The sequence below is a fragment of the Anser anser genome, assembly GCF_964211835.1.
Source record: "Anser anser genome assembly, chromosome: 10".
Classification (NCBI taxonomy): Eukaryota; Metazoa; Chordata; class Aves; order Anseriformes; family Anatidae; genus Anser; species Anser anser.
In genome coordinates, this window is record NC_139730.1 from 1,438,092 (window position 1) to 1,449,435 (window position 11,344).

At 57.2% G+C, this 11,344-nt stretch overlaps 1 protein-coding gene across 3 annotated transcripts in view; it reads right to left on the reverse strand.

Annotated features, from left to right (window-relative positions):
* Positions 1–7,498, reverse strand: part of GLCE (glucuronic acid epimerase) — a 46,556-nt gene extending 39,058 nt beyond the window's left edge. The window contains exon 1 of one of the 3 annotated variants that reach the window (XM_083851276.1): positions 7,345–7,498. The gene's annotated coding sequence lies outside the window, so the exon portion shown is untranslated. Of the gene's footprint in view, positions 1–1,649; positions 1,675–3,736; positions 3,762–7,344 lie in introns of those variants that run through there. The other 2 variants (XM_083851277.1, XM_083851274.1) reach the window with 2 other exon arrangements.
* Positions 7,499–11,344: the final 3,846 nt, after the last annotated feature.

An 11,344-nucleotide genomic window follows, 5' to 3' on the forward strand; every position in this document is an offset into this window, starting at 1 on the left:
AAATATTTACATGTATAAAAAAAACAGAGGGGGGGACTGATAGTAGCATTTCTTTTCCTTTACAGAGGTTTAACAACTGTTCTGTGGGATTTAAGGCAAGGCCAGAGTGCTGGGCTGAGCATCCCTAAGGTCACGATCCCGGCGTTCTGCTCTGCCATCACAGAGCCATGCCCCAGCAAACACCAAGAGCAAAGCGGGTTTTTCCAGGGCTCGGACACCTGGGGCTTCCAGGCACTGCTCAGCCCAAAGTCTGACCCCCGATACGACACACACAGGGCAGGAGACGAAGCAATTAAGTGTCAGAGAAGTGCGGCACCACCTCGGGTCTTCTGAAAGCCAGAAACAGCCTTCGGGAAGCGCTGCTGCTGTGAGTGACCTGCAAGCTAACCCCAAACGCTGCTTTCAGCTTTCATTTTCCCAAGCCACCAATACCATAACATAGAAAAAAATGTCTTTAGGTAAGAGATTGAGAATTCTGTTTTTTAAAAGGTGAGAACCTGATAAATCTCACTCTTGCAAGAAAGCCAATTTTTGCAAACAGCTAAAAACATGTCACAATCCTGCATTACTGCACAGCCTTCAGAGTCGTGGCAGCACATTTGCATATCTATTACTCTATAAATTTTACAGCCCACGTATCCCAAGAACACTGCTGCTGAACGCCGATGCCAAGAGCCGGCTTTCTAAGAAAACTCAGGGCTCTGCAGAAGCCTTTGGCCACAAGATCGCGTTTGCTGGTGGCGTTTGATGCTCAGCTCCAAGCCCCACCTGCCTCAAAAGTCTCAGAGCAAACTCACCTCCTCTATCCGCAAGGCTTCCCTACGATATCAGTCACCAAATATTTACTTCTAGGCACAGTTCAAATACAGGTTTAAGAACCAGACGTGCCTTCTGGCCAACGTGCCCCACGTCACACCACCAGGGATCCGTCCCCTCCTGCCCGGAGCTCTAACAGACCTCAGGCAGCGCCGGGAAAGCACCGTGGGGGCACCTGCTGGAAACGGCCCACGACCAGTGAAGAGAGCATCTGAATTCAACACAACATCCTGCTGCTTCTCACCTCCCAGCCAGGCGTCGATCCCGTTCCCACCACCAAATGTTCCAGCTCTGACACTCGAGGTTACGCACGCGTGCGCGCGGGGCGATTTTTGCATAATTTAGCTCCCGCCGTCCCCAGCCGATGCTGCTCTGTGCGCTGCGCGAAGGAGCCCCCAGCCTCGCATTGTTTTCCGTAATTTGTCACTTCGCATGATAAAATATTAAAAATGCCTCTTTTAAAAGCCTAATTCTCAGCAGGCTTTAATATGAACATTCTCCGAGCGCGCTGTTCATGCTTAAAAACAGGCATTAAACAGCTGAAACGTCTGATGTTTGGAAACACAGCTACCCATCTGCCAAGGGTTTGGGAAGCATTACGTACCAGGCAAGATTTTCTGTTCTAAACCTATTTAATGTTAAAGAAAAAAAAAAAATAAAAAAATCTCCAGACATGCAAAGCTTGGAGCTTAAAAATAATCCTTTCTACTTACTCCCAGATCTTCCCTGCAAAAGGCTTTGTTTACTGCGAAGCACCGGTTTGCTGCTGCTGGTATTGGGATCTCCCTCGCCTCCACGAAGTAACGGCGTTTATAAATTCGTTTATAAGTTACCTGCAGTGCTTGGCAGTACCCGACCTGCTCTCCTCGGCCACCCAGGGCTCGCCGCATGCCCTGCTGTGGGTTACGGTGCCCGTGGTCCAGCGGGGACGCGCAGAGAGGTGCTGGGCACGATCTGAAAGCCAAAAACTGTTGCAGGAGACGAGCGAGAGCAGCCCCAGGAGGCTTGGGGTGGGCTCCATCCATGGGGCAGCCCCAGCAGCATCCTCGGGGCTGGGGACATTAAGGGGCGTCCCGTACACCCGTACCACCGCCACGCCATCCTCTTGGGGTCCCGGTCACGCCAGGCCACAGGGATTACCGCTTTGTAATCCTAAAACCAGCCTGAAGTTAGCACTGACATATGGCAGAGCACGACGGAGCTCTTCCTGCCACCCACCCAAAAGCGACGAGCTTCGCTGACAGGTTTTTTTTTTTTTACAGTTTCACTTCCTTGGAAATTCAAATTTGTCTGGAAGAACACCGACTGCACGAAAAGCAGAGCAAGGAGCCACTAATACCGGGAGGAACTTGGCTGTCGGGGAGAGCAGGCACGGCTCCGACACCTAAGTTCTGGGGCTGGCGAGCAACCGAGATTTCGTCTAAATTCACCTTCTGTGTGGCAGCTCCACAGGGGAAAAAAAAAAAAAAAAAAGAAGCACTCAAAACCCGTCACAGAAACAGGATGGAATCGAGGTGCACAGCTCTACTTAAAAATGGATTTAAAAAAATAAACAGCCGCACAAACGATGCTGTCTTCCCTCTTCTTCCACTGATGCCTCAGCATCTTCACCTGCAGAACCACCGCCCCCGTGGTGTGAAGCACACGACCTGTTTTGGGTCCTCAGGTACATGGAGAAATGGTATAGCAAAAGAAAAAAAACAAAAAACAACAGAATTACATCTCCCTTTCTGCAGCAGAAGATGCTCCGAGCTCACTTGTTGACATTTCTCATTAGGAGACACCCGAAAGCCCCGCGAGGAGAGCAAAGCTTCTTAGGGTTTTTACGGAAGCCTGCATTAAACAGCAGGGATGGCAGGAGCCCATCCGTCCTTCGGCTCGAGATTCACACAACAGTTAACACTTTTTTTTTTTTGCAAGAACTTAAAAAAAAAATAAGGCAACATAACACGCAGCCTTCTGTACACAGCTTCATCCTCACGCACCTTCTAACGGGACAGCTTGAGCTCTGACTTCAAGCTGGTTTATTTGTCAACTTCCCAAAAACCAAAGCTGACGTTTTTCACAATGGATGCTAAAGATAATTTTTTTTTTCTGCCTACCAAAAAGCAGAAATATAAATCAAACTGACAGAGGCAAAAAAAAATAAAGACCCCTTGGACCCGATGATCTCTTGAGGTCCTTTCCAGCCCCCACAATTCTGTGATTCTTCCATTCGAACCACAAGCTAAAATCCCGGTTTAGCTAAATCCTGCTTTCAGACCGTTGACGTGAGAAATGCTCGTTCAGACATCTCTGAAGTCGTGAAGCGCTCGGCAATTAAACACGTCCACGTCAGCTCATTAACCGCGCTCTGCCCGTTTCCGACAACCGGCTGCAAACGTTACGCAGAAATAGGAACGCCAAAAAGGTAAAAATCCAATACCGCGTGAAGGTTACGTGAAACAGCCCCGTTTCATCTTTAAAAAAAAAAAAAAGGGGGAAATCCCAGGAGAACTCAAAGCCTTACTGCAGACGGCAGCCGCGGGGCTGGGGAGCCCGACCGGGAGCCTTCGGGTCTGCCCCGACAGGAGCCGGGCTCTGCAGCTGCGGGTGCCAGACCCCGGCCTGGACATCGCTGAAGGCTGTGACCTCGTTAGCGTGTTGTTAACGAAGCAGGGCTGAAGGCTGGCCTTCCGCTCGCCCGTTTCAATTGATGGAAACCATCTGACGGGGGCTTCTGCTCGCAGCGCCCCGGGGCAGGATGCTTTCGGGACTCCTCTGAGGATCCCCACCCACCTGGGGGCAGGAGAAGAAGGAAAAGACCAAAACCACTTCTTTGGGAAAAGCACGCCCAGGAAAAACCTGGGAAATCGTTTCCCTTTGAACACGGAAACCGAAGAGGAACAAAGCTGCCTCTGCAGGCTCCTCTCACTCTTACCAAAGGTGAAGCTGCCCTTCGGTATCTCCAAGATGATCGAGAAGTACAAGTGAAAACTCCTGATTTTTCCACCTCCAAATGAGGCTCCGGCGGCTCCAAGAGATTCTGATAAATCCGTTCTTTTGTTTTGAGGCTTTCTGGAATTTCCTGCGTACCTTAATGCAATTCAGGCGACAAAAAAAAAAAACCCCACGCAACAGCGGCATTTCCTGCACCGGAACGGTTCGGGGACTCTCCCACCAGATCTGAGTTTTCAGAAGGCTTCTCACTGAAGCACACAAACAACTCGACTCACCCTGCAAGGGACAAAAAGGCTGCAATCCCCTGTGACAGCCCTCGTTTTTTCAAGGCACGAAGCAGGACAGAGAACACCAAGCCTGGGCAAAGCCCCTTCAGGAGCCAAACCAGGCATCGCCCGTCCCAGCTCACACCACGTATGGGATCAAGAGCTCTCCTCTCGAGCCAGCCTCATTTTATCCTCACTTCAGCTCCCTTCTCACCTTGCTCTTCCACAGGGCAGCCTGTCCCCATGCCCGACCACCTCTGGGTGCAGAACCTTTCCCTAAAAACCCAGCCTCAGCCTCCCCCGTCCCAGCTCCGTGCCGTTCCCTCGGGCCCTCCTGCCGTCCCCGAGAGCAGAGCTCAGCGCCACAACCTGGTGATTTGATGCTTTAACCAAGATTTGCCTTCAGCGGCAGGCACATTTACAAGAAGAGCACGTGAAAAGCCACCTCTGGTGTCCAAAGTGTGGCTTCAGGCAACAGTAAACTCAGAGCTGGGAGACATCACCAGATCAATTCGTTGTGAGACCAGCAAGGTGTGTGTAAACAAGAATTTGTACCTCGGGCTCTACAAAGTGCCACCAGCCGACTGGTTCACGTGTCAGAGGACTCCAGCCAACCTCTAACTCCAACGACACAAGCAACGTAACCACGGAAAAAAAGAAAAGGTGCCGTACTTGAGATAAGACGCTAATTAAAAGCTCGTTTCCTTTGGACTCAGCAGCAAGCTTTCTTCAGCAGGATCTCATTACCGTGCATTTTATCTGCCGCCTCCAATGTCTCAGACTCGATATTTACCATTCAAAACCCAGCCAGGAAGCAACGCCTGGCTGTCCAGAGGACCTGGTTAAACATCAGCTCGACTGCCACCACGTGCTGCCAGCCACCGTGGTGCCAGGAGGCGAGGAAGGACCCGGACGTGTGGCAGGCGCCTCGGGAATTCACCCGTCAGCAGGTCTGAGAAGCTCCCAAATCTTATTTGGGAAAATCCAAATCTTATTTGGGTGTACACGGGTTTTGGCGTTAGAGAAGAAAAAAAAATAAATAAATCACGAGATCCTACCACCGTAAAAAGGGGAACATCTGCCGACGTTTTGGGTCTGCAGCACGAGCTGAAGCGATGAGTCAACTTGCTTTGGAAACCGGCAGAAATTAGACCTTGAAGTTCTGGCTGCTTCGGACATGAAAGGCGGCTCATTAAAACACAGCCAAGCAGCAAAGCAACCAGCTCAAGACACACCACGAGCAGCTGCCTTTTCATCTCCCGGCTCAATTAAGTGTTCAGAGAGAGAGCTACGCAGACTAACTTTAGTGAAATCCAACTCCACATCATTATTATTATTATTATTATTTTTCAGGAGGAGAGATCCTGAGAAGAGAGAAGAAAAACACCGAAGGCCAAAAACACCCCAAAGAACACGTCCACCTCCGAGCAAAGCGCTTTGACCGTCACCTGCTGACGTGACGAGGGTACCACCAGCAACCACGGCTGCTCCGGCGGAATATTTATACTAAATGTGGAAAAACGGGTACGTTTCTCCAAAGCAGCCGCCCCGGACCCCTTGTTTACCGCAGCACGTGCGCGAGCCGGTGCCTGGCTCACCTCTCGCTCCTCCTGCCACGGCATTACCGACGGGAGCGCTATTGTTAAGGCATCAGCCGGACAATGAAGGAGCTGAGGACGCTTGTCTTACAGAAAATTACTGTCAAGACGCTGCCAGGCCCAGCTTTCCCTCTTTCCGGGCCAGCAGCCAGCCGCTAATCATCTCAGGGCCCTCCTAATTTTTAGCTGTGCAACACGCGGCGTGACACAAAAGGGGGCGGCCTCCTCCGGGCGCTGCCTCGGGACGCTTCCGCTGATTAGGTGAAAAAATACAGAAATCGTTGGCAGCCCCAGCGCAGACACCGCCGTTATTACCTGCTGGGAGGCTCAGGAACTCCCCCGCGTGCCCCCTGGAGAGAAAAGTGTCGGTATTTCCTTTATCGGAGTTTTTCTGTGCTGTCAGAGCACCACGACCGAAGGCACCCCACCGGCTGGGGCGGCCAGGCCCAGTGAAGATGGCACTGCAAACCGGCCCTGGGGATTTCGGATTCGTCCTTCTCACCTGACTTTTTTTTTTTAAAGTTTAAACGCCTGCCACAAACACTGCTGGGTTCTGACGTCTGCGCTGCCGAGACTTCCCCGCTGCACCTGAAAAGCAGGGGCACGGAGCAGCCGCGGGAGTTACGCCTCGTCTCGGAGGGAAAGGCTTCGCTTCTCATTTTTTAACAGGTAGAAAGGCTCCGACCAGGAGAGCCACCACCTGTCGGCAGGCCCTGCGCCTAAAGGAACAAGCCAAATGCTCAAGCTCCTACCAACGACACCCACAACCAACACTTGCTGGTGTCTGAAGCCAGCAGGCACCGTGTGGGTTAGCACGCCCACAGGAGATTTCCCTCTCGCCCTGCCCAGGAGGCTGCCAGCTGTTTGCCTTCGCAATGTTAAAATTGGGCTTAAAGGTAGAATAAATCGGCTAAAACCGCGCTGCAGCAGTGCTGCCCCGCGTCCTCAGAAGGGGCAGAGGCCAAACGGCCCCAGGACGCTCGGAGCTGTGTCCGCGTACATCCTAAGCGCGTTTATTGGGGTTTCCGTGACCTCGCCTTACAATGAGGCGCCCCAAACCCCCTCCGTTAGGGGGGCATCGCGCAGAACCTCGCGTGCGAGGCCTGCAGGGGCCGCGTGGGCGCCGTGCGTCCGAAGGCAGCGTGGTGCAGGTGGTGCTGCCGTAGGTGGTCCTTGTCACCCGGGTGCTGCCCTGCACCGGGGGCAGCTGGGGGCTCAGGACCCCGGGGTCTCAGGGGCTCAGGACCACAGGACCCCAGGGACTCAGGACCTCTGGGGCTCAAGGGCTCAGGACCTCTGGGTCACAGGGGCTCAGGACCTCAGGGGCTCAGGACCACAGCGCCGCCCCCCCCCCAGCACGAACGTCTCCCATTCCCCCCACCCCCCCGGTACAACCCGCCGTGCCCCGGTGCTCCCCCCGTGCCCAGGGCCCCTCCGACCCCTTCCCACCGGGCGCACCGGCCCCGCTCCCTTCCCCACCCCCGCGGCTCTACCGGCGGCTCCCGCCCGAGGGCAGCCCCAGCCCCGCCAGCCCCGGGCCAGCCCCAGGCCAGCCCCGGGCCGCCCCCGCAGCCCCCCCGGTGGCTCCTCTCGCCCCGCCGGTGCTCAGCGACCTCCGGCAGGCGGCTCCCGAGCCTGCGCTGACCCCGCGGAGCCGCCCCGGTGCCCGTCCGGTGCCCGCCAGCCCCCCCCAGCCCGGCCCCGGCCCCGGCCCCGGCCCCTACCTGCGGGCGCGGGCCCTGCCGGCGGGCGGAACCCCAGCGCCGGGGCAGGCGGGGCCGCACGGAGGGAGCTGCGCCGCGCCCCGCCCCCGCGCAGCCAATCGGAGCGCAGCGGGCGGGGCGCTGAGTGCCCGCCGGCCAATAGGAGCGCGCGGCCCTTCCGGTCGCGGCGCGGCGCGGCGCTACCTGCGCCGGGGCGGGGGGGGGGGGGAGGGGGGGGGAGCGGCCCCGCCCACGCTTCCCGCGAGAGCGGCGGGAAGGGGCGGGGCTTGCCGCCGGCCAATGGGGGAGCGCGGCGGGGGAAAGGGGAGGGGGGCGGGGTCTGGAGGGAGAAGGGCGCTGCGCATTGGCTGCGCGCGGCCACGCCCCCCGCCCCGCAGCGCGCACGTGGCGGCGCGGGCGCGGGAGAATGAGGGGCGGGGTGGGGTTAACCCCTGCGCTGCCGGGCCGCGGGCGGCGCGCCCCGGGAGGGGGCCGGGGGGGGGGCACGGGGGGGTTTGGGGAGGGTCCTTGCCCTGCCCTGCCCTGCCTCGGCCCGGGGAGGGGGGCGAGGCCCCGGGCTCAGCTCTGCGGGCTGAACACATGCACCCTCCCCCCAGCGTGCCCACAGCCCCATCAGACGGCATTTTGCTCGATTTTGGCTTTTTTTTTTTTTTAAATTTTTATTAAAGTGACGTGCACGGATTTCGAGCGGTCTGCCAGGCAGGTGCTGGTGGAGGGGGTGCTGGCGGAGACCCCGGTGCCGCGGGGGTCTCCCACCCCTACCTGGCCGGGCAGCCCCCGGCACGGTGCCGCTGCCTGCAGCGCTGCCAACTCGGCCTTTTGCAGCTTTTCGCTGATTTTCTCGTTCCCCCCCCGCTGGGTCTGTACCGCGGGGACCGGATGTTACCCGCCTGCACCCAGCACACCAAAGCGCTCAGTTCCCCGCTGGCTCCTTGCGGCTGCCGTCAGCAGCCCCTGGGAGTTTGTTGTGCTTCGCGCAGCCTCACGCGGCCGTCCAAGGGCTGGGCCCTGCCCCGGCCCCTGCTGTGACCTCCTGCCGAAGCCCGCGCCTTGCAAAACCCTCGTTGCGTGCTGCTGACTTCCCTCCGAGCACAGCCACGGGCTCCAAATCAACCAGCACCGGGGCTGTGACGTCCTGGGGCAGGGCCTAGGACTGGTGGCACTGGGCGTGCTGGTGGCACTGGGCGTGCTGGTGGCGCTGGGCGTGCTGGCAGCGCGGGGCCAGGCAGTGGGACCGACCCCACCAGCCCAGCTCCTGCACGGTCCCGTAGGGCCCTGCAAACATACAGGTTAGTGAAACCGGCTGGAAACGGTGCCTTGCCCTCCCACTGGTTTCACGTTAACCGGGTAAATTAACCCGGCAAGTGTCCTAATGAGAGCACCATCCTCGTTACTCAGACCCGGGAAGGTATTTACAGTAGGTGCGAGCTCAGCACTGCCACGAGACCTTCCCCGCCTTACCCCGTGGTTGCAAAGCACGTCCCTTGGCCTTGCCTTCTGTAGCACAAACGCAACCCCAGCAGCACGGCACCGCACGTGTCCCCCCTGCTTCTGGACCAAGCACCGGGGCCGGGGTGCCCGTGCATCGCTCCGAACCTCACCAGCACACGTAAGCAAGCAAAAATAGTTAGGAAAAAGCGCAGGATGGGGTGCTGAGCTCCTGCTGCACTGCACGGTTATGGGAACCCCGCAAATGCTGCGATGCTGGCGGCTGCACGAGGCAGGAACCCCCCGCGCCAGGACTGGCCCCAAAATTGTCTCCATGGCGACACGAACACCTCCTTCGGCTGCGTTATTCGTTAGCCTTGTTTGCCACACGCTGGGAAAACAAAACCGCAGGGCGAGACGCGGCGCGATGCTCAGATAATGGAAGGTTATTGCTCTTCCCCCTCTCCTCTCCGTGCGCACGGAGGGCTCGCGCCCGTGCAGCCTGGCGCTTGCACAGATTTTCCATCGCAAACGAGTCCGGATCCCGCCGCGGCTTTCACACCGGACACGTCGTTGTATGGAGCTGCTTTCGTGGCAGAAGCCCCTGCGGCGCTGCCCAGGCGGTGGCGTTACGCGGGAAGGCCGGAGGGCCCTTCACCGGGCGGCAGCAGCGAGGGGCCGCGGAGCGGAGCAGCCCCTTGCTGCCAGGGACCCACACGCAGAGCCCCACAGGAGGGTTTCGAGCCTGGTGCAGGTGCTCGCCCTCTGAAGGAGACGCTCGTCCTTCGAAGAAATGCCACTTTTGGGGTCCTTGCACCCATCGGGGGGGGCAACGGGGTGGCTCTGCTTGGGGCAGGGCAGTGCAAGGAGGGAGCGCGGCGAGGCACCACGCCGGCCCCCTGAGTTTCGGGATGGAAACGCGCGGTTTTCACTCTCCCGTTCTTCCAGGAACTGCTCTTGGTTGTTTAAGGGCTGTGTTAGCAGCCCACCTAACAGCAAACAGCGTCCTCAAAGCGCATTGCAAAGAAATACCAGGGATGCTCTTGTTCCGATACCGGATAAAGGATTTAGGCGGAGGCCCTGTAGCGTAATGCATTCAAACAGAGCTTGAAAGATGTGGTCCTGATGCCGGTGCAAAAATTTACATCGCAATTATCATCTGGCTGCAGATTAGCTGCCGCGCTCCGCCCGCGAAATCCTTTATTTCAGACAGCCCAGCACCAAGCCCCGTTGTTCCCCGCTCAGCCTCCCCCCCGGACCCGGGCCCTAAGCCGATGATTCATGTATTAATATGTGGTTATTAGATGACTCCTCTACCTCCACGGCTGCTATCTGTCTTTGGCGATGGAGGAAGGAAATGAATTCTTAAAACCTCGGGAACAAATGGTGCGCGCGCGGAGATCAATCCTGCTCCCGCTGACGTCAGTGGAAAAATTTCCGTCGGCTCCAACGGGGGCAGAACGAGGCGAACGCCGCAGGTACGCGCCTGATTTACAGCCGTGCAAAAATCCGGAGGGCCGAAGGGGGAAAGTTGTGCCTCTTAAAAATAACTCGAGGGGATCAAGCGACCGTCAGCGCTGTTTCTCTTCCCGGGGGGAAGAACGGGCGCTGGGCTCAGCCCTGGTGCCCTCCGGGGAGCCGCAGCCCGTCCCTCCTCATCCTCCTCGCCGCGCGGTGCAGGACGCCCCGTGCCCCCTGCCTTTGCTATGGGGGCAGCGAATGCTTATAACGAGCCTGTGAGGAGTTATTACCCCTTAATTAACTCGTTTGGTGCAAACCTGTAACCTCCCCCGGCCCCCCCAAGCTGCGCTGCAGCGGGCAGCGTTTCGGTTTTGGGGTTTTGGGGTGTGGGCAGAAGGGAAGGGGAGGAAGCACCGTCACCGCCGCGCACGGGAGATCGTTATTGGCGTCCCTGATAGCGAGGGACAGTCCCAAGTCCCAGCAGCAGCTGGTTTCGTGAAGAAGAGAATAACTTGGTTTAATACAAATAAATAAATAATAAAATAAGAACAAGAAAAAAAATAACTTGGTTTAATTCTGAGCAAGGACACACAGGCCAGGCTGGGACAGGCACACGCATGCCAGGGTCTCGCCCTGCCGTGCTGCCCATCAAGGGCGAAGCTGGTTTTGCATCGACAGTAGGGGACGGTGGGAGAAAGAAAAGCTCCAAATGTCCTCATCTTAGCGCAGTGCTGAGGGGCAGGCTGCTGAGGGCTCGCTGCAGCTCGCTTCCAGCTGGCTGTGGGGCTGGAAACGGCAAGGGACAGCACGGAAAAAAATGTTCCAACGCCGCCAGAGCCACCACCACCAAAAGAAACGCCAAAAACACCACCAGCACCACCACTGCTACCCCCAAAACCACAGCCACCAGAATGGTTTCGAGCGCCGTCGTCCCACACGTGGGCCCGGAGGTCACCACCAGCCCCGGTTCCCCTAATTGGAAGCCACCGGCTAACGAGATGTCAGCCGAGCAAAATATTAGGAGCCGCATAATAATTATATCAATGAAATCAACAACAATTTAACAGCAAAGGTTAATTACATTTATATAAAAATCTGATAGACAAAATGA